Below are 21,737 nucleotides of genomic sequence, written 5' to 3'. Positions count from 1 at the left end.
GAGATAGGTAGCACGAGGTAGCGTAGACTCCACGTCTGACATAAACAGTACCATGTCGTCCGCATATAGTCCCACTCTGTCCTCTTGATCACCTATAAATATTCCCTTGAATTGGCTATCAGATCTAATACGGATAGCTAAAGGTTTGATCGCTAAAGTAAATAATAGTGGCGACAGTGGGCATCCTTGCTTGGTCCCACGACCCAGATCAAAGTTCGCCGAGCACATACCATTCACCAGAATACCAGCCGAGGGTCGTTTATACAAAACTGATATCCACTTAATAAATGCGGGACCTATTCCAAAGCATTCCAGGGCTGCCAGTAGGTAAGGCTTTTCTACTGAGTCAAAGGCCTGGGCCGTGTCCAGGGATGCTAGGGCCCACTGCCTCCCCCATTGAAGGCCTATTTGTGTGACAACCTGCACTCTGCAGATATTATCTGTTCTAGACCTACCAGTCAAGAATCCTGACTGATCTGGATGAATAAGGTTTAAAATAACCCCATTCAACCGCTGTGCCAAAATCTTAGCCAAGATTTTGTAGTCCAGATTTAATTGTGATATGGGCCTATATGACCCACAATCAACTGGATCCTTGCCTGGTTTGAGGAGTATCACAATGGTAGCTTTGTATAGTGAAGGTGGTAGGATACCTTTTAAGAAGGAGTCATAGTGCATTTGCAATAAAGGAGCGACTAATTGGTCAGCATATCTAGAGTACACTTCTAAGGGTAGCCCATCTGGGCGAGGGGATTTAACCACCTCCCGACCGCCGTACGCGTATATGCGTCCGGGAGGTGGTTGCTTTACTCCTCCTGGACGCATATACGCGTCTTCTCGCGAGACGCGAGATTTCCTGTGAACGCGCGCGCTCACAGGAACAGAAGGTAAGCGAGTGGATCTCCAGCCTGCCAGCGGCGATCGCTCGCTGGCAGGCTGGAGATCCGAATTTTTTAACCCCTAACAGGTATATTAGACGCTGTTTTCATAACAGCGTCTAATATACCTCCTACCTGGTCCTCTGGTGGTCCCTTTTGTTAGGATCGACCACCAGAGGACTCAGGTAGGTCAGTACAGTCCCACCAAACACCACACTACACTACACTACACCCCCCCCCCCGTCACTTATTAACCCCTTATAAACCCCTGATCACCCCATATAAACTCCCTGATCACCCCCCTGTCATTGATCACCGCCCTGTCATTGATCACCCCCCTGTCAGGCTCCGTTCAGACGTCCGCATGATTTTTACGGATCCGATCCATGTATCCATGGATCCGTAAAAATCATGCGGACGTCTGAATGGAGCCTTACAGGGGGGTGATCAATGACAGGCGGGTGATCACCCATATACACTCCCTGATCACCCCCTGTCATTGATCACCGCCCTGTCAGGCTCCATTCAGACGTCCGCATGATTTTTACGGATCCGATCCATGTATCCATGGATCCGTAAAAATCATGCGGACGTCTGAATGGAGCCTTACAGGGGGGTGATCAATGACAGGCGGGTGATCACCCATATACACTCCCTGATCACCCCCTGTCATTGATCACCCCCCTGTCATTGATCACCCCCCTGTCATTGATCACCCCCCTGTCATTGATCACCCCCCTGTCAGGCTCCATTCAGACGTCCGCATGATTTTTACGGATCCGATCCATGTATCCATGGATCCGTAAAAATCATGCGGACGTCTGAATGGAGCCTTACAGGGGGGGTGATCAGTGACAGGGGGGTGATCACCCTGATTACCCTGATCACCCCCTGTCATTGATAACCCCCCTGTAAGGCTCCATTCAGACGTCCGCATGCGTTCTGTGGATCCGATCCATGTATCCATGGATCCGTAAAAAATCATGCGGATGTCTGAATGGAGCCTTACAGGGGGGGTGATCAGTGACAGGGGGGTGATCACCCTGATTACCCTGATCACCCCCTGTCATTGATAACCCCCCTGTAAGGCTCCATTCAGACGTCCGCATGCGTTCTGTGGATCCGATCCATGTATCCATGGATCCGTAAAAATCATGCGGACGTCTGAATGGAGCCTTACAGGGGGGGTGATCAGTGACAGGTGGGTGATCACCCTGATTACCCTGATCACCCCCTGTCATTGATAACCCCCCTGTAAGGCTCCATTCAGACGTCCGCATGCGTTCTGTGGATCCGATCCATGTATCCATGGATCCGTAAAAATCATGCGGACGTCTGAATGGAGCCTTACAGGGGGGGTGATCAATGACAGGGGGGTGATCACCCATATAGACTCCCTGATCACCCCCCTGTCATTGATCACCCCCCTGTCATTGATCACTCCCCCCCTGGTAAGGCTCCATTCAGCCATTTTTTTTGGCACAAGTTAGCGGACATTTTTTGTTTGTTTTTGTTTTTTCTTACAAAGTCTCATATTCCACTAACTTGTGTCAAAAAATAAAATCTCACATGAACTCACCATACCCCTCACGGAATCCAAATGCGTAAACATTTTTAGACATTTATATTCCAGACTTCTCACGCTTTAGGGCCCCTAAAAAGCCAGGGCAGTATAAATACCCCACATGTGACCCCATTTCGGAAAGAAGACACCCCAAGGTATTCCGTGAGGGGCATATTGAGTCCATGAAAGATTGAAATTTTTGTCCTAAGTTAGCGGAAAGTGAGACTTTGTGAGAAAAAAAACAAAAAAAATCAATATCCGCTAACTTATGCAAAAAAAAAAAAAATTCTAGGAACTCGCCATGCCCCTCATTGAATACCTTGGGGTGTCTTCTTTCCAAAGTGGGGTCACATGTGGGGTATTTATACTGCCCTGGCTTTTTAGGGGCCCGAAGGTGTGAGAAGAAGTCTGGGATCCAAATGTCTAAAAATGCCCTCCTAAAAGGAATTTGGGCCCCTTTGCGCATCTAGGCTGCAAAAAAGTGTCACACATGTGGTATCGCCGTACTCAGGAGAAGTTGGGCAATGTGTTTTGGGGTGTCATTTTACATATACCCATGCTGGGTGAGAAAAATATCTTGGTCAAATGCCAACTTTGTATAAAAAAATTGGAAAAGTTGTCTTTTGCCAAGATATTTCTCTCACCCAGCATGGGTATATGTAAAATGACAGCCCAAAACACATTCCCCAACTTCTCCTGAGTACGGCGATACCAGATGTGTGACACTTTTTTGATGCCAAGGTGGGCAAAGGGGCACATATTCCAAAGTGCACCTTTCAGATTTCACCGGTCATTTTTTACAGATTTTGATTGCAAAGTACTTCTCACACATTTGGGCCCCTAAATTGCCAGGGCAGTATAACTACGCCACAAGTGACCCCATTTTGGAAAGAAGACACCCCAAGGTATTCCGTGAGGGGCATGGCGAGTTCCTAGAATTTTTTATTTTTTGTCGCAAGTTAGTGGAATATGAGACTTTGTAAGGAAAAAAGAGAAGAAAAAAAAAATCATCATTTTCCGCTAACTTGTGACAAAAAATAAAAAATTCTAGGAACTCGCAGTGCCCCTCACGGAATACCTTAGGGTGTCTTCTTTCCAAAATGGGGTCACTTGTGGCGTAGTTATACTGCCCTGGCAATTTAGGGGCCCAAATGTGTGAGAAGAACTTTGCAATCAAAATGTGTAAAAAATGCCCTGCAAAATCCGAAAGGTGCACTTTGGAATATGTGCCCCTTTGCCCACCTTGGCAGCAAAAAAGTGTGACACATCTGGTATCGCCGTACTCAGGAGAAGTTGGGGAATGTGTTTTGGGGTGTCATTTTACATATACCCATGCTGGGTGAGAAAAATATCTTGGTCAAATGCCAACTTTGTATAAAAAAATGGGAAAAGTTGTCTTTTGCCAAGATATTTCTCTCACCCAGCATGGGTATATGTAAAATGACACCCCAAAACACATTCCCCAACTTCTCCTGAGTACGGCGATACCACATGTGTTACACTTTTTCGCTGCCAAGGTGGGCAAAGGGGCGCATATTCCAAAGTGCACCTTTCGGATTTCACCGGTCATTTCTTACACATTTTGATTGCAAAGTTCTTTGCACACATTTGGGCCCCTAAATTGCCAGGAAAGAAGACACCCCAAGGTATTCTGTGAGGGGCATGGTGAGTTCCTAGAATTTTTAATTTTTTGTCGCAAGTTAGTGGAATATGAGACTTTGTAAGAAAAAAAAAAAAAAAAAAAAATCATCATCATTTTCCGCTAACTTGTGACAAAAAATAAAAAGTTCTATGAACTCACTATGCCCATCAGCGAATACCTTAGGGTGTCTACTTTCCGAAATGGGGTCATTTGTGGGGTTTTTCTACTGTTTGGCCATTGTAGAACCACAGGAAACATGACAGGTGCTCAGAAAATCAGAGCCGTTTCAAAAAGCGGAAATTCACATTTTTGTACCATAGTTTGTAAATGCTATAACTTTTACCCAAACCATTTTTTTTTTTGCCCAAACATATTTTTTTTAATCAAAGACATGTAGAACTATAAATTTAGCGAAAAATTTATATATGGATGTCGTTTTTTTTGCAAAATTTCACAGCTGAAAGTGAAAAATGTCATTTTTTTGCAAAAAAATTGTTACATTTTGATTAATAACAAAAAAAGTAAAAATGTCAGCAGCAATGAAATACCACCAAATGAAAGCTCCATTAGTGAGAAGAAAAGGAGGTAAAATTCATTTGGGTGGTAAGTTGCATGACCGAGCGATAAACGGTGAAAGGAGTGTAGTGCCGAAGTGTAAAAAGTGGCCTGGTCATGAAGGGGGTTTCACCTAGCGGGGCTGAAGTGGTTAAGGGTAGTCCATCTGGGCGAGGAGATTTAATGGCTTAAGGTAAGTATGAACTGTCTCCTTGGTGTAATCTACTCGAGCCTCATACAGATCTCGATAAAATTCCCAGAAACGGTGAGCTATGGCCTCCGGGTTCCACTACTATAATGCCCTCCCCATCTCGAATACGCAGGATAGCAGGAGATGCCTGATTCTGGTGAACGATATGTGCCAGCAACTTACTAGACTGGTTGCCTAATTCAAAATTAGATTGTTTAGTAAAAAACATTTTGCGCTGGGCCTTTTCCTGTAATAAAGTAAAGTATCGCCTCCCAATTTGTAACCACCTCTCCCTATTCTGGGAGGTTGGATCTGCAACATACAGCCTCTCCATCTCAGCACACTCCTCAGCTAGGTCTTTTTCTTGTTTAGCAGAGTTACGTTTGATAAACGAGATAGAGGATCTCAAGCACCCTCTCAGATATGCCTTCAGCGTCTCCCACACCACTGACCTATCATGATAAGCAGCGTGGTCGGACAAAAACACCGACAATTGGTCCGGAATACGGTCCGAGGGCGGAAATAAAGTAAGCCAAAAGGGGTGCATCCTCATGGAGGGCCCTGTGCCCCTTGCAGTCATCAATAGGGATAGTAGGATAGGGTTATGGTCCGACACCCCTCTGGCACCATACTCCACCTGATAAGGGAGTGAACACACTGTGGATCTACCAAAGACATAGTCAATGCGGGACAAAGAGTTGTGGGTAGCTGACTGACATGAGTAAGCCCGATCAACCGGGTGCTTAAGGTGCCATAAGTCCACCCACCCCACCTCCGTCATCAATTTCGACAATGGTGATTCTGATTGATCACTCCCACGAGGCTGCTCCTCCCCATAAAACCTGTCCAGTAGGGGGTGTAGGGTCATGTTAAAGTCCCCCATACATATAACCCGCGCTGTGGGGGAAAGTGGCTGCGAAACATATCGCTTGGTGTATTACTTGGAGGGAGGAGGGACATAAATCCCCAGTATAACATATAGTATTCAATTAATATATGCTGCCACGAAGATATACCTTCCCACATTGTCTACCTGTAGCTTCTCCACCTCACACCTCAGGGACTTGTGAATCATAAGAGAAACTTCCCTAGCCAGATTAGAGTAGCATGAGTGACGAGACCATTGGACCCAAGGTCTTGTCAGGGAGTAGGTGGGTCTCTTGTAGGCACAAAATATGAGGGTTAGGGTCCATTCACACGTCCGTTGTTTCTTTCCTGATCGGTTCCGTTTTTTGCGGAACAGATCTGGACCCATTTATTTCAATGGGTCCTGAAAAAAAATCTGACATTGTGCTGTCCGATTTTTTTCAGGACCCATTGAAAATGAATGGGTCCAGATCTGTTCCGCAAAAAACGGAACAGATCAGGAAAGAAACTACGGACGCGTGAATGGACCCTAAAACTGACCGATCGCTGAGAACACCATGGTACGCTTCCTAACACTCCCAAGGCCCCTGACATTCCAGGACATCAACCTTATGTCTGCCATTGTAACATCATGGAATATGCATGTCGCTCCCCACACTCTACTACGTACTGCCACCTCCAGTCATACATCTTTATGTCTTTCACGTAATATGATGGTACATAGATAAGCATGTAATGGTAGTTAAGAACTAGGAAAAACCAAACATTTAACAGTGGTTCATTAAAGGACTTCGAAAAAGCGGATCCAGCACCAGGCATCCGGGGCATTACAGGTATGCAACGGGATACTCGGTGGTCGATCCTGTGTGGCACAACAGTATATGGGGTGTGCTATTTGTTGACTTAACCCTTCGCATTGTAATTAGCTAAAGTAGCAAGAGAATTTGTACACTAACTTTGTGGTTGTATAGATACACTTATCTGAGGGAGAAGCCCCTCATCCTTATACCGACAATCATATCTCCTCCCTTCCATAGCAGTAAGTCTGCAGGGTACTACAGGCTGCGCTTATCATATATGCTGCTTCACAGCAGTTAAGGCAAGACAACAACATTATGTAACAATGCAGTGCTATAAAATGCATGCTATGCAATGAGCAATAAAGATCAGATGTTAGAGGGACAAAACATGAGTAACATCAGACTATAAGGTAAGTAAGGCACACAATTGGCATAACATGTCTTCAGTAAACCCCCTGCAAACAAGAAAACCTTGACAGGTGACAGCACCTAAAGGGTGCAGTGAGTGTTCATTTCTGGGGTCTCGCTGGACGCGGCTTGCCCTCCAACCAGGCCGCAGCTTCTGCAGGAGTGTTGAAGAACTTAATGGAGTCTCCGTCTACTACCTGTAGCCTGGCTGGGTAGGCCATTGCGTACGGGAGATTTAAGTCCCGAAGACGTCTCTTTATCACTGTAAACGTCGCTCTGCGCTTCTGAAGCTCTGCGGAGAAATCCGGGAAGAGCATGATATTTGCATTTTCAAAGCGAAGCTCTTGCTTGCGACGAGCCAACTGTAGAATCAGGTCTCGATCTGCAGACGTCAGTAGTCGAGCCAATAATGGCCGCGATGGTGCTCCAGGAGGCAACGGTTTGGCCGGTACCGTGTGCCCTCTCAACAATAAAGGCAGAAGAGAAGGCGGCATCAGGGAAAGTGGCTCGCAGCCATGTTGACACGAAATCACACGGGTTATTACCTTCTGCACGCTCTGGAAGTCCCACTATACGCAGGTTGGTGCGACACGTGTGATTTTCGTAGTCGTCGCACTTTTGCCGCCAATAATCCACTTTCTTTTCCAAATCAGCCAAGCGAGCTGGTAATGGGCTCAATTGATCTTTCGCCGTGAACACGCGGTTCTCCACCTCCGCAATACGCTCACGCATTTTTTGCATGTCGTATCTCAGGAGACCGATATCTATCTTCACCTCCTCCATCTTCCCTGACAGAGAGGAGCGGCAGGTAGCTATCGCCTGGAGTAGTTGATCGGTTACCTGTTTAAGGGACGGCTCAGTGTCTGGTACGCCATCCTCACTAGGAGCTGGAGAGGCACTCCGGGAGGTCGCGGCTTGCGCATGCGGCCCAGGGCCGGCGCCATCTTGGGAATCAGACCGGGCAAACTCTCTAAACTTCTCAGCCGCCGACAGCACCTTGTTACGTGCCATCCTGGTTCTGCGGGAACGTCCCGATCTTCTCTCCTCCGTGGGTGATATGATTGCGGTCAATAAGTTCAGGATAACTGCAAAGTTAGGGCATCAGTGACGGAGCTCAGCTAGACACGTCCGTCCATATTGCGCTCAGGCCACGCCCCCCATATGCCAGCCTTTTATGCAGGTCTTCCAGCAAGGGACACCCCCCATGGGGACATTGTGGAAGACAGACAGTTTTAACATAAACCAATCACATGCAGTTACAGGCAGAAAACACACACATGTGATGCAATTAATCAACACAATGGGATAACGTAATCACTCACAGGCAGACAACACCCACCTGTGATACAATTAACCAACACAATGGGATAACGTAATCACTCACAGGCAGAAGCTACCCATTTTTCCCTTTGTAGAATAATGAGCCATATGATAGATAGCATGGTATTTACAGCCCATAAACAACATAAAAAGAGAAAAAACGCAATATTCCCCCCCCTAAAAAAATTTTTTTCATCAGTAAGTCCCATGTACCCCAAAATGGTACCAATGAAACCACATCTTGTCTTTGTTATGACCTTTGGAATACGACGACATAATAAAAATATTTTTGTTTTTGCATGAAACAATACATATTTGGTTTTGCCATCATTGTACTGACCCATACAATAAAAGTAAAAATGTATTATGTTCCATAGTGAACATCATAACTTTGAAATCCAGAAAACAATTGTAAAATGGCAACTTTTTTTTTCCATTACCACACTCCAAAAAATAATAAAATTTATTCAATGCTATATGGTGTTGCTTAAAGGGAATCTGTCACCAGTTTTATGGTGTCTAGGCCTCTTTCACACGAATGTGATGCGTTTAGTGAAACTCACACCATTTTGCAAGCAAGTTCGGCCAGTTTTTTCCGGCACGGGTGCAATGCATTTTTGATGCGTTTTTCACGCACATGATAAAACTGAAGATTTACACACAATATCTTTTACCATCAGTGAAAAATGCATTGTATCCACACTTGCTTCCGGATTCAATGTGTTTTTCACTGAAGCTCCATTCACTTCTATAGGGCAAAAAACGCAAAATATAGAACATGCTGCGTTTTTCGCGGAACTGAGGCATGAAAAAATGTACACAGACCAATTGAAATGAGTGGGTCAGGATTCCGTGAGGGTGCTATGTGTTCACGTAATGCGTTGCACCTGCGCAGAAAACTCGCTCGTGTGAAAGGGGCCTAAGGGCAACATTAAAGGGAACTAGTCACCATGAAAATGCAAGGTGAGCTACAGTCAGCATGTTATAGAGCAGGACGAGCTGAGAAGATTGATATATAGTTTTACGGGAAATTATTCAGAAAAACTCATTCTGGGCTTTGAAGTCAAGGAGGCGGTCCTATTAGTGATTGACAGCTATCTCTGTATACACAGTCATAGGGGAAGGCTGTCAATCACTGATAGGACCGGCTCCTTGACTTATAAACCCAGAATGAGCAGAGATATAAATTAATGAACTACAAGTTTTACTGAATAATTTCCCATAAAACTATATATTAATCTGCTCAGCTCCTCCAGCTCTATAACATGCTGCCTGCAGCTCAGACACAGTGTTCAATGTGACAGGTCTCCTTAGAAAAAGGCTGGGTCACTTTCTTCAAATGATTCATCTGTTTTGCCTAAATCTTGTATTAAATAGCTCCAGAGCGTGCCAGATGAATCCCCATATTCATGAGCTCCTGCCTCTCCCTGCTCACCTGCTGCTGATTCATATGGGAAAAGAAACCTGTCAATCACAGGCAAGTGGGCGGGGAGAGGCAGGAGATCATGAATATAGGGACTCATTGACATGCGCTGGAGATGTAAGGACAGCAGAAAACTGGTGACAGATTCCCTTTAAAACTTATATTCTACAGAAAAATAAGTCATCGCCTGAATCGCCTGAAGAAAAAAAAAAGAAATTGAGAAAAATTGCTAATCATCCTTAAATTGAAAATAACCCAGATTTATTTTATTTTTTTGCATAAGGCACTGCCAGCAGCGTTTTCCCACGAGCATGTTTACCTTACATTTCACATAGAAAGTTAACTTTACAATTTCAATATTTTCTTAGTGACCAAGATACACATCCCGTCTGTCAACCAAGTGTCACTGGCCGCATGATTGTAGTATTGGCACTTAAGCCTTTAGTGACACATTGTAGAACGGGAAAGACAGCATAGCACAGGGACGCTGACACTCGCTGGCTCGATGTTTCGCTGTGGGATTAGGATGGGATGTTCAGAGACGTCAGAAGGTTTAATCAAGTGTTTGATTTATTTGTATTAAACTGCATTTAATTTAAATGTAACTACTAAAATTTATCATCATTATCATCTCAGATTGTGTGCCAAGGCAAGACCACACCACTCATATACACAGAGGCCACGTCATTATTTAACACTTCTCATCCCATCATCATCTAATCTGTCCTCATTAGCTCCTGACTGTTAGATAATATGTGGTTAATTGGAGTGGGCTAGTTAGCTCTCCTCCAGAAGAAAGGAAACTGTCTGTCTAGTGCCACCTATAGCACTTAGGATATCAGCCAGACCAGACCTGTACAGATCAGGGTAGGCCGGAATTGGGTCATCTATTCTTGGTTGGCTAAGGGCTCATGCCCACGAGGGTGACCACAAATAGAGGTTCGCAATGCACAGGCACTGGCCGTGTGTGGATGCAGACCAATTGACTTTGATGCAACACTGCAAGTTACTGGTTCTTATTGAGGAGATCCAGTTGAAGGTATGGAGTTGTAAGGGCTATTCTCTATGGGAAATAGTTATTACCTGTTAGCATGGGCGTCCGCAGAAATTTTTCCGGGGGTGGGGGCATAATTTTATTGACATCCATGCTCTGCTTGTTTCTGAGAATGTAATGAACCGGAGGGGCATATTTATTATCGCAAAGTATAAAAACGCATGATCTGTGCAGTGGTGGATCCAGAGCCTGGTCTCGGGAGGGGCACTTCCAGATTATTTTCTGTCCGCCGCCACAAAACAATGGTGCTTATAGAACAGACTACACAGTGTAGAGGTATACTGTATATTGTGTGGCACAGTGTATGCTATATGTGTATAACATAAACATATTTCACATGAAAACTTACAATTACTTGGCCCTTGGGGGTCTCGGACGCCACTTCAACACTTGGCTGGGGGCTCGGTGGAGCTGATGTGTTTTATCCTAATGAGAAAGATTTCATAATAAGGATTTGGAGAAGAGGCAGAGGGATAGCAGAGCAGGGAGAGGCCGGTGCTACTACTAGGGGGTCATACCATGGGGGAGTAATAAAGCCCACCATAATGCCCCCCCAGTAGAAATAATTCTCCTTATAATGTGACAGTGCAAAAAATACCCCCTTGTAATGCCCCCAGTTGAGCTAATGTCCCCATAGTGCCATCATAATGTGCCAGTATAAAATACCCCTATACAGTGCCCCCGGTAAATGCCTCCATAGTGCTCCTCTACCCCCTTCCTCCTAGTGCCCCCATAATGTACCAGTATAAAATGCCCCAGTAGATGCCCTCAGTGTCCCCCATAATTTGCAAGTATAAAATTTCCCTTCTTAGTGCCCCCGTAGATGACCCCATAGTACTCCTCTCCCGCCTTCCTCATAGTACCCACCATAATGTGTCCTAGTATAAAATTCTACTGTACAGAGCCCCCCATATAAAACACCCCTTCTTTGTGGCCTCAGTAGATGCCACTATAGTGCCCCCAATAATGTGCCAGTAATAATAGGCCCCCCATCATGTGCCAATAATAACAGCCCCCCATCATGTGCCAGTAATAACAGCCCCCCCATCATGTGCCAGTAATAACAGCCCCCCCATCATGTGCCAGTAATAACAGCCCCCCCATCATGTGCCAGTAATAACAGCCCCCCATCATGTGCCAGTAATGACAGCCCCCCATCATGTGCCAGTAATGACAGCCCCCCCCCTTGTGCCAGTAATGACAGCCCCCTATTATGTGCCAGTAATGACAGCCCCCATTATGTGCCAATAATGACAGCCCCCCATTATGCGCCAGTAATGACAGCCCCCCATTATGCTCCAGTAATGACAGCCCCCCCATTATGCTCCAGTAATGACAGCCCCCCCATTATGCTCCAGTAATGACAGCCCCCCCATTATGCTCCAGTAATGACAGCCCCCCCATTATGTGCCAGTAATGACAGCCCCCCCGTTATGTGCCAGTAGCCACCAGTCTTAAAAAATAAATAAAATAAACACTTATACTTACCTCCTTGGCAGCGATGTGATGCAGGCCTCTTCCGGCCTGTGTCCCGCGCTGTACGGCTCAGGCGGCCTCTGATAGGCTGCCGGCCTAGTGCCTGCAGCCTATCAGAGGAAGGGGAAGGGACACGCCTCTCCCTCCCCTGCCCATTCACTCTCGCATCACAGCCATCTGTATCGTGCCTCTGTACCGCAAAAAGATAGAACTTGCACTCTTTGTGCGGAACGGACGGATCGCGGACCCGTTCAAGTGAATAGGTCTTTGATCCCCATGCGGCTGCCCCACGGACGGTGCCCATCCATTGCGGACCGCAATTTGCGGTCCACAGTACGGCTTCACGCGGTCGTGTGAACAAGCCCTAAGAGCAATGTTTCTTGGGGAGGATAGCTCCATAGTTTGGCATCTAATGGAGTTTTAGAGGCTTACAGAAGTAGTAGATGCATCCAGAGGAGCTGGATATGTTGATGTCCATAACGTCTCAATGGAACTGTGTCCGAGGCCTCTTCCACACGTCAGTGAATCGTTAATGCGTGCTGGCCGTGTTCTCTACGAACTGCACACCTACTAATTTATTTTAGTGTGTTTATTTACACATAGGTGCCGCTCTATTCATTCTCTATGGAAGCGTAGGAGATAGCTGAGAACTCTGCAATCTCTGGCGCTCTCATAGAAAATGAATGGAGTAGTAGTGCGCATGCAAGACCTGCCGCTTCCTCAACACGGGAGAATGGGATCCCTGTTCTTGTGATCGGAAGGAGTGAAAGCAGCCATACTTGGTGTACATATTAGCCTCCCTGGTGTGGTTATCATCCAACCTGAGCCAACGTGATAAATCTGGTGCAGGTCTAGACATTGGGAGTTACACTGGCTTTTTACTCCAGCTTTAGATGGCCCCTGCACTGCTGGAGGAAGACTCACTTCTGGCAGTCCATGTGCCTGGAGTAAAAACTATGCCAACCCCTGACTGGTGTAGTTTTCACTCCTCTTTGATGCACAAATGTTAGCAACTTTCCTGATCTGGAGCTGGCCTTTTTGCCGCAAAAAAAAAAAAAAAAAAAAAAAAATATATATATATATATATATATATAAAGCTGTGACAAAAACGCAACTAAAATGCATAAGTATACAAAAAACGGCAGCAAAAAAATAAACCTATGAAAGCACCCTAATAAAAGTATTACTGGTAAGGGAAAAATGTAAGAAGGAAATAGACCATGACAAGTCTTAGTGGTTCATTGCCTTCAAGATTATGACAGGGAAGTTCACTGCTCAGCCAGACCCTGGCTTCTTCTGAATAGTTCTTACATTTAGTGTTCTCATGACAGTCCTGTAAAATAAACTCTCTCTGTGATTTGTGAAATTTGAAAAGAAAAATATTGGTGAACTATACCCTAACTGCAGTGTTTCCTTATGACCCATAGGCCATCAGCAAAACTTCAGCTGTAATAGTGAGGCTTTTGTCACCTTTTAGGAGCCTGCTCTAGTGATGATCTTGGCTGAATTCTGAGGACTGGATTCTGAGGAGTGTGGGGAGCTATTGGTTTGCTAAGGCTCTTTCACACTTGCGTTCTTCTTTTCCGGCATAGAGTTCCGTCGTCGGGGCTCTATGCCGGAAAAATCCTGATCAGGATTATCCCAATGCATTCTGAATGGAGAGAAATCCATTCAGGATGCATCAGGATGTCTTCAGTTCAGGACCTGAACGTTTTTTGGCCGGAGAAAATACCGCAGCATGCTGCGCTTTTTGCTCCGGCCAAAAATCCTGAACACTTGCCGCAAGGCCGGATCCGGAATTAATGCCCATTGAAAGGCATTAATCCGGATCCGGCCTTAAGCTAAACGTCGTTTCTGCGCATTGCCGGATCCGACGTTTTGCTTTTTCTGAATGGTTACCATGGCTGCCAGGACGCTAAAGTCCTGTTTGCCATGGTAAAGTGTAGTGGGGAGGGGGGGAGCAGTATACTTACCGTCCGTGCGGCTCCCGGGGCGCTTCAGAGTGACGTCAGGGCGTCCCACGCGCATGGATGACCTGATCGCATGGATCACGTCATCCATGTGCATAGGGCTCTCTGACGTCATTCTGGAGCGCCTCGGGAGCCGCACGGGCGGTAAGTATACTGCTCCCCCGCTCCCCACTACTACTATGGCAACCAGGACTTTAATAGCGTCCTGGCTGCCATAGTAACACTGAACGCATTTTGAAGACTGATCAGTCTTCAAACGCTTTCAGTTCACTTGCGGTGTTACGGATCCTAACAACGCAAGTGTGAAAGAGGCCTAATTTGAGACAGATTTTTACGCCAGAATTATGGTGCAATTTTGTTGCAAAATGGTGCATCTTAGGCCCCTGTCCTTTCTAGAGAAGCTCCACCCCTTCCTGATAAGCTCTACTTCATGTCATAAAAAAGTAAACTCTAGATGCTCCAATTTGTGCCACTTTTTTAGACAGATTTCTGGCACGGGCATATTAGAAAATATGCGCAAGATGCTTTTCTACTTTTGTACAGCTCCCATATGTTTTTACATATGTGTGTTGGAGGCTACATTAGAGGCCTCTGCAGTACCTTAGTTATATACAATTGTATTAGTCATTCTAATAGAGAATGGTGTAAATAGCAAACTTCTAAATCACTTCATTCAAAAAAATATACCTGCATCCACCTGAAAAAAAGCTGGAAAATCATTTCCACCTAATTGGCAGTCCACTGCCTGTGGTTAGGCAAGATCTGTCCCTGGTAACAGAGACTCAGAAGACGGCTGAGAGGAAGTGGGGGCGTGTCAGAGCTAGCCAAGATCCTGAACCTGATAAAAAGAACTGCTTCTACACAGCTTCTGAATTCACAATAAACTTCCTGCCTTCCTGTAAGTGTGATCTCCCCCTCCATATCTGTTCTGTAAGCTCTGGAGCTGAAAACAAACATAGTGGGAAGTAAGGGAAAGGACGTCTCAGCAGTACAGTGCTGGCAGATTGCACAGAAGGGAGACACCCCCTGCTTCTGAGTGAATTGCATCTAGCTTTGCAGCTGAAACAGGGAATAATATAGCTAAAAAAGACTTAAAACACCTGTTTGTTCATAGTTATGATTGTACAAATAAGCACAGCCATTATGCAAACTTTAAGGCTAAACAGGGACATGTGTCGCACCAATGTCGCACAACATTTCTTGTAATGATAGTCTATGGTGCCAAAGGCTGTCCAGGCATGCTGGGAGTTGTAGTTTTGCAACAGCTGGAGGCACACTGGTTGGGAAACACTGCCATAGACTACCATTACAATAAATGTCCTGCAACACGTCGCAATGTAGTTGTCATGCAACAAATGTCGCCGTATAGCCCTAGCCTAAATTTCCACACAACCAGCCACCATACCTTATCATCTGGTGAAAGGAACGACACTTTGTACTCAATACTGATGGATGCGCCACAAGTTTTATTTTGCACTAAGTAAAGAGAGACGTTTATACTTTTACTTCTGGCCTGATTCTTCAAATCACCTTTCCACTGACCGATCCCCAGGGAGCAGCGGCCTGAGGAAGTACACCATGACACAACACCTAATCAGGGCCACTACCACTCTCATCCTCTGCATCGGCTCCTCAGGGTCTCGCTGCATCTCCATGGCAGATTCTCTAAAAAATACAGGAAAAATAGTGCATCATGCTGTGTGCCATTTTGCCTGGTAACGGAAACCTAGCAGACCCCATTATAATCAGTGGGGTCTGCCGGGCACCATTCATGTCAGACGGAGCTTCCATTCTTTTCATTGTTCTGCTCCTTTAACTAACAGTCTTCTGATGAAGGTCTCAGGACTTCAGGCTGACAGCCGGTTTGGAAGTTTGTTTTAAGTTGATAGCTGATAATTATGTGGTTTTGGCGCAGTTTTATTTCTTTGCTCTAGTTTATTCATGATGGTGGATTTCACTCTATTCCTTCAAACAGAAAGAGACCAATATGCAGACTGAACAGCCGCCCCTGGTTCCATGCTGGGTTTGTAGCACATTGCAGACGTTTGTATTTGTCAGTTTTAGTCGTACTCCTTTTTTTAAAGATGGTGTGGAAAGGAAAAACTCTGCAATGTCTGTAGGAATGCATGGACTCAGCGCCACGCAGAGAATTTGCATTAAATGAGATCCATTGTTTCTTGATGAAATTATTCAAAACAGGTGTAGGGAGCGGAGAAGCATGGGACAAGTGCCAAAAATCAGCATTTAATTTCTCTCTTTTTCTTTTTGTATGTCTGCTAGGATTTTTGCAGTGTATGGAGGGAGTTTCAGAGTCTCACAGACACCATCTGGATCACGGTTTCCAAGGTAGGCCTTGCATGAGATGAGACATCTTTTTCTGCTTTCTGCACAAAATTGATTTACTATGTATTTCCTTTGCACATTGTTAATGTCCACTGGAAGGGTTTCACATTTTATTGCCGTTATGCTGCCGTTTTGCAGAATTGCAGCTTTTCTGACATAGTTTTGAGAAAATTATGAATCAAACACAACTTGTGAATACACCAAGGAGGGATCACTCTCTGAAGGTATCGGGTGAGGATGCAATGTAATGGGCACTATACATGAGGTCTGTGGTCAACTGACAACTCTCCTAACTCTCTGGCAAAACTGCAATGGTCTTTTAAAATTTGGCTGAGTGGTTTAGAACAAAGGATTGGGGTTATTAATTTTCATCTTGCCTGACCCTTCTTGCCCCTGCCATCTGCCATCAGGGAATAGTCAGGAAACCACATTAGATATTGGGGCTGTCCCACCAAAATAGGTGAATTTGGACTTTATTTTTGTATGGCCATCTTTAGGCTCCTTCATCCCTGTCCATCTGACTGTACAGCCGTCCTCCTCCACTACACCTCACTTTTACTGACCACAGATAACTCCAGTGATCAAGGACTGATTTAGAGATAATGGGGGTCATTTACTAACAGCACTACACCAGTTTTTGATGTAAAGAAAGTCGCAAGGCCTCTTTTTTTTTACGTATTAATTGCCAGTACAATTTTTTTTTGTCTTTTATGCAGTCCCCGCCACTTGGGAGCATGGTGGGGTCAGGCTGGGTGGGGCTCGGCCATCGGCCCCAGCAAATTCATTAACATTTACACATGGTAAAGTCGTAAAAATAAAGTGAACATTACTCTAGTCAGGACTCCAGTCACAAGGACTGCCAAAGGTGTGCTTAATTTAAGACCAGTCCTGTGCCTCCGGCAGCACAGGGGCTATCAAAGACTGGGGTAAAAAGCTGGTCTTTGATAAAGGCCCCTCATTTTTATTTGTATTGAAGAAAGTGCGTGATCACTCAGAATCTGCTAGGATTCTGTGGAGTGGATCATCATGGATCGTTCATATACAGTTGCAAGAAAAAGTATGTGAACCCTTTGGAATGATATGGATTTCTGCACAAATTGGTCATAAAATGTGATCTGATCTTTATCTAAGTCACAACAATAGACAATCACAGTCTGCTTAAACTAATAGCACACAAATAATTAAATGTTACCATGTTTTTATTGAACACACCATGTAAACATTCACAGTGCAGGTGGAAAAAGTATGTGAACCCCTAGACTAATGACATCTCCAAGAAACCAAAGTTGAGTTGTTTGGAAGAAACACACACACTATGTGTGGAGAAAAAGAGGCACAGCACACCAGCATCAAAAACTCATCCCAACTGTGAAGTATGGTGGTGGGGGCATCATGGTTTGGGGCTGCTTTGCTGCATCAGGGCCTGGACGGATTGCTTTAATTGAAGGAAAAATGAATTCCCAAGTTTATCAAGACATTTCGCAGGAGAGCTTAAGGCCATCTGTCCACCAGCTGAAGCTCAACAGAAGATGGGTGTTGCAACAGGACAACAACCCAAAGCATAGAAGTAAATCAACAACAGAATGGCTTAAACAGAAGAAAATACGCCTTCTGGAGTGGCCCAGTCAGAGTCCTGACCTCAACCCGATTGAGATGCTGTGGCATGACCTCAAGAAAGCGATTCACACCAGACATCCCAAGAATATTGCTGAACTGAAACAGTTCTGTAAAGAGGAATGGTCAAGAATTACTCCTGACCGTTGTGCACGTCTGATCTGCAACTACAGGAAACGTTTGGTTGAAGTTATTGCTGCCAAAGGAGGTTCAACCAGTTATTAAATCCAAGGGTTCACATACTTTTTCCACCTGCACTGTGAATGTTTACATGGTGTGTTCAATAAAAACATGGTAACATTTAATTCTTTGTGTGTTATTAGTTTAAGCAGACTGTGATTGTCTATTGTTGTGACTTCAGATCAGATCCCATTTTATGACCAATTTGTGCAGAAATCCATATAATTCCAAAGGGTTCACATACTTTTTCTTGCAACTGTATGTTGTGGTTCCTGTGAGAAAGCCATGCTGCCAGTGTGAACAGTGCCTGACTACTTACCATCAGCTGTTATATGTGGTCCAGACTACACAGCAGATAGGAGGTTACTCCTTTATGGTGAGCGCTATTCCGTTTTTTTTTTTTGGTTTAAATTCTCTTAGGCTACATGCACATGACAGTGAAAAATGGCAAAGTAATGGACGTTTTACAACCAGTTAAAGCCTATGGGGCTATCCACATGGGCACTTTTTTACAGCCAGGTGGACCCCATTTAAATCTATGGGCACGTTTTTAACGGCCATTTAAACAGGAGTGCACCTGTCTAACGGCCATTGAAATAGGTACACTGTGAAAAAAGTGCCTTTCTGAGGTTAAAATGGAATGCACTCCAGGCGTGATGACATGATCACAGGTTATCACGCTTCTGCCTCCAGTGAGGAGCGAGTGTTCCTGGAGCGCGCAAGTGGTTTGATGTTTTGTTTATTGTTGCCACTGTACTGGTGGCCACTAAGAGGAGCATTAACTATACTTGGGGCCATTAAGAGGGGCATTATATACTCCTGGTGCGCACTAAAGGGGGCATTTGATGTCCATGGGGCATGATGGGAGACTTTAGATATACTGAGGGCACTGCAAGGTTTGGGTTATTTAAAAATCCAGTGAAATATACCATATTTTTCAGACTTCAAGATGCGGAGGTAAAATGGCAGTGCATCTTATAGTGCGAATGTTATTGACCGCTTCCATTACGGAAGTGGTCATTAGCATGCAGGAGACGCAGGGAGCAGTGAGAAAAGTGCTGCACTGGATGTACTCGCCTATCCTCTGATCTGAGGAATGAGGAGGAATGGGGATCTGAGCGGAGATCGGATGGAGCTTGGGAGTCTGAACTGAGGTCGGAGGAGGAATGGGGGGTATGAGAAGGGTCTAATCTGAGGTCAGAGGAGGAATGGAGGTTTGAGGTCTGATGGAGCTTGGGGGTCTGATCTGAGGTCTGATCAAGCTTGGGGGTCTGATGGGGATCTGAGCAAAAATATATATATTTTTTCTTATTTTCCTCCTCTATTTCCTAGATCCGTGTTATGGACCTGTGCATCTTATAGTCCGAAAAAATACGGTATCTATTTTTAATGGACAATTTTAATGAATGTTAAAAACTATATTGAGGGCCACATGACCTATATTGGGGACCATTAAAAGGGGCATTATATATATACTGGGGCAACTAAAGGAGACATTTCATGTTCAGGGGGCACTATGGGGGACTTTAAAAGCCAATGAAATCAAACTTTAATGGCTGTTTTTACTGCCGTTAAAAATGGAAGCACGGGCAGAAAATGGATGTACAAATGGTTAAAAAAAATTTCCATGAAAAACTTTCCACTTTTAACAGACGTTATTTTTTCACCTTCTTGTGGATGTAACCTTAAAGCAGAGCAGATTTTCTTACAAGTTTACAATTTATTATTTGTAGTTTTTTTAATATTATATGGAAATTAATGTGAAGTATTGTCTGCCTTTTACATGCTGCTCACTATTTTCCTGACATAGCGCTAGGAGACAGGGAATTTATTTATACACAGCAGGCATCATGAGCAGTCCCTGCTGGCTCCATCTGCTCACCCCTTACCTACTCCCTCCACCTCCGGTGCTCCTTCACTCTATACGATTGCATGATAAATCACAAAGGTACCTCTGTGCCAGGCTTGTGGTAGTGAAGGTGTTTTTTACAATAGGCATGATGATGCCACAGGCCTTATTACGGTATTTATGATTTAGCTAATATAGCTATACACATCCAGAATGCCGTGCCTGGTTAAAAGGGTCCTTTACCCCTGGACCCGTATCTGCATGGTGGGTAGCAAGGAAACGAGCGCCTCCATGCACACTTCCCTGTCAATTGTGATAAACTAGAGCCTGTAGGTTGTAGATGCAGGGAGCGTGCAACATTCATGGCTCAGTGCACATAAGTTATGAATATTCCGTAAGCTCATGTAAGGTGAATTAGTAACAGGAGGTGTCTGGCAACAGATTATTCCCTGTATTCAGTAACATTGCCAGGATTTGGGGAATACGATAACTACTTATGAAGAACGCCTAAACGCTGTGAGGAGTTTCTTATAGATCAAATCATGTCTCAAGGCTAAGATATAGCCCCATTGTCTGATAGGTGCGGGTCCCACCTCTGGGACCCTCACCTATTTTGATAACGGAGCGGGCCAAAGTGATGGCTGAAGGACTCCGGTCCGGCCACGACCAAGTGCCCTCCCCATAGAAGTGAATGACCGCGCATGACCGGCCACAGCGCCCATTCACTTCTATGGGCCCGACGGAAATAGGCAAGCCAGCGCTTGGCTATTTTTGGTGGCTCCATAGACATGAATGGAGTGCAGATGCGCATACGAAGTGCGCTATCCGCAACTCTCGGGGCTCCGTTTAGAAGACAGATGTGGATCCCAGGTGAGACAACCCCTTTAAAAGTCGCACAGCGGTTGATGAATTAGACTAGGCATCTTTTTATTAGTCTGACCTCTGGTGGTTGTTTTTTTTAGTTAGACAGGTTCATAGTCACTTAGACTGGTCTCATTTATTTGCGCATGAAAAAAATTACCTCTGTGCGGAGAAAAGTCACATGTCTCCCGGAAAGTGTGACTTTCAATACAAAAAAATAGTTGTAACTCCCCATTGAAAACAGACGAAGAAAAGTACACAGGCCCTGGGGTAGAGTACAAATTAGACTGTTTTTGCGAAAAATTCAGGTGCAAAAAAAGGAGCACCTACATAAATAGGTCCGAAAATAGTCGCAAAAGTTGGAATACTTCTGAATTAGTCAAAAAAATCTAAATAGTTGGATGAGGAGCAAAAGCCTCCGAAACAGACGCAATTTCAGAAGTAAATGTGACAAAAAATTGTCTAATAATTGTCTAATAATTTTTTTAACTAAAAACAGGCGCAAACACTTTGGTAAATGTGCCCCCATTGACTTATAAGATGGCTGCCTTACATGCAGTGGCATTAGAGGTAGAGCTTGTTAGGAGCTGATTTGCATTCCCTCTTTCCTGAACTAGCCATACACGCTCTGCCGATCCCAGTGTTCATGTTTGGAGAGAGAGAGATGGCTGTTGGCTGCGCAAGCGTTTCAGATACCGCCACCAATCGGACATTTGATGACATTGTCTTGTGCCGCTGGTGTT

At 44.8% G+C, this 21,737-nt stretch overlaps 1 protein-coding gene across 3 annotated transcripts in view; it reads left to right on the top strand.

Moving 5' to 3' along the window:
- TANC2 (tetratricopeptide repeat, ankyrin repeat and coiled-coil containing 2) overlaps positions 1-21,737 on the top strand; it is a 479,564-nt gene that overhangs the window by 140,645 nt on the left and 317,182 nt on the right. For all 3 annotated transcript variants that reach the window (XM_044297175.1, XM_044297173.1, XM_044297174.1), the window contains exon 2: positions 16,428-16,493. The gene's annotated coding sequence lies outside the window, so the exon portion shown is untranslated. The remainder of the gene's footprint in view (positions 1-16,427; positions 16,494-21,737) is intronic.

The sequence above is a fragment of the Bufo gargarizans genome, chromosome 6 (genome assembly GCF_014858855.1).
Source record: "Bufo gargarizans isolate SCDJY-AF-19 chromosome 6, ASM1485885v1, whole genome shotgun sequence".
NCBI classification, from domain to species: domain Eukaryota; kingdom Metazoa; phylum Chordata; class Amphibia; order Anura; family Bufonidae; genus Bufo; species Bufo gargarizans.
The sequence above is the reverse complement of the archived record's forward strand: the minus strand, read 5'-3'. Positions and strand labels throughout refer to the sequence as shown.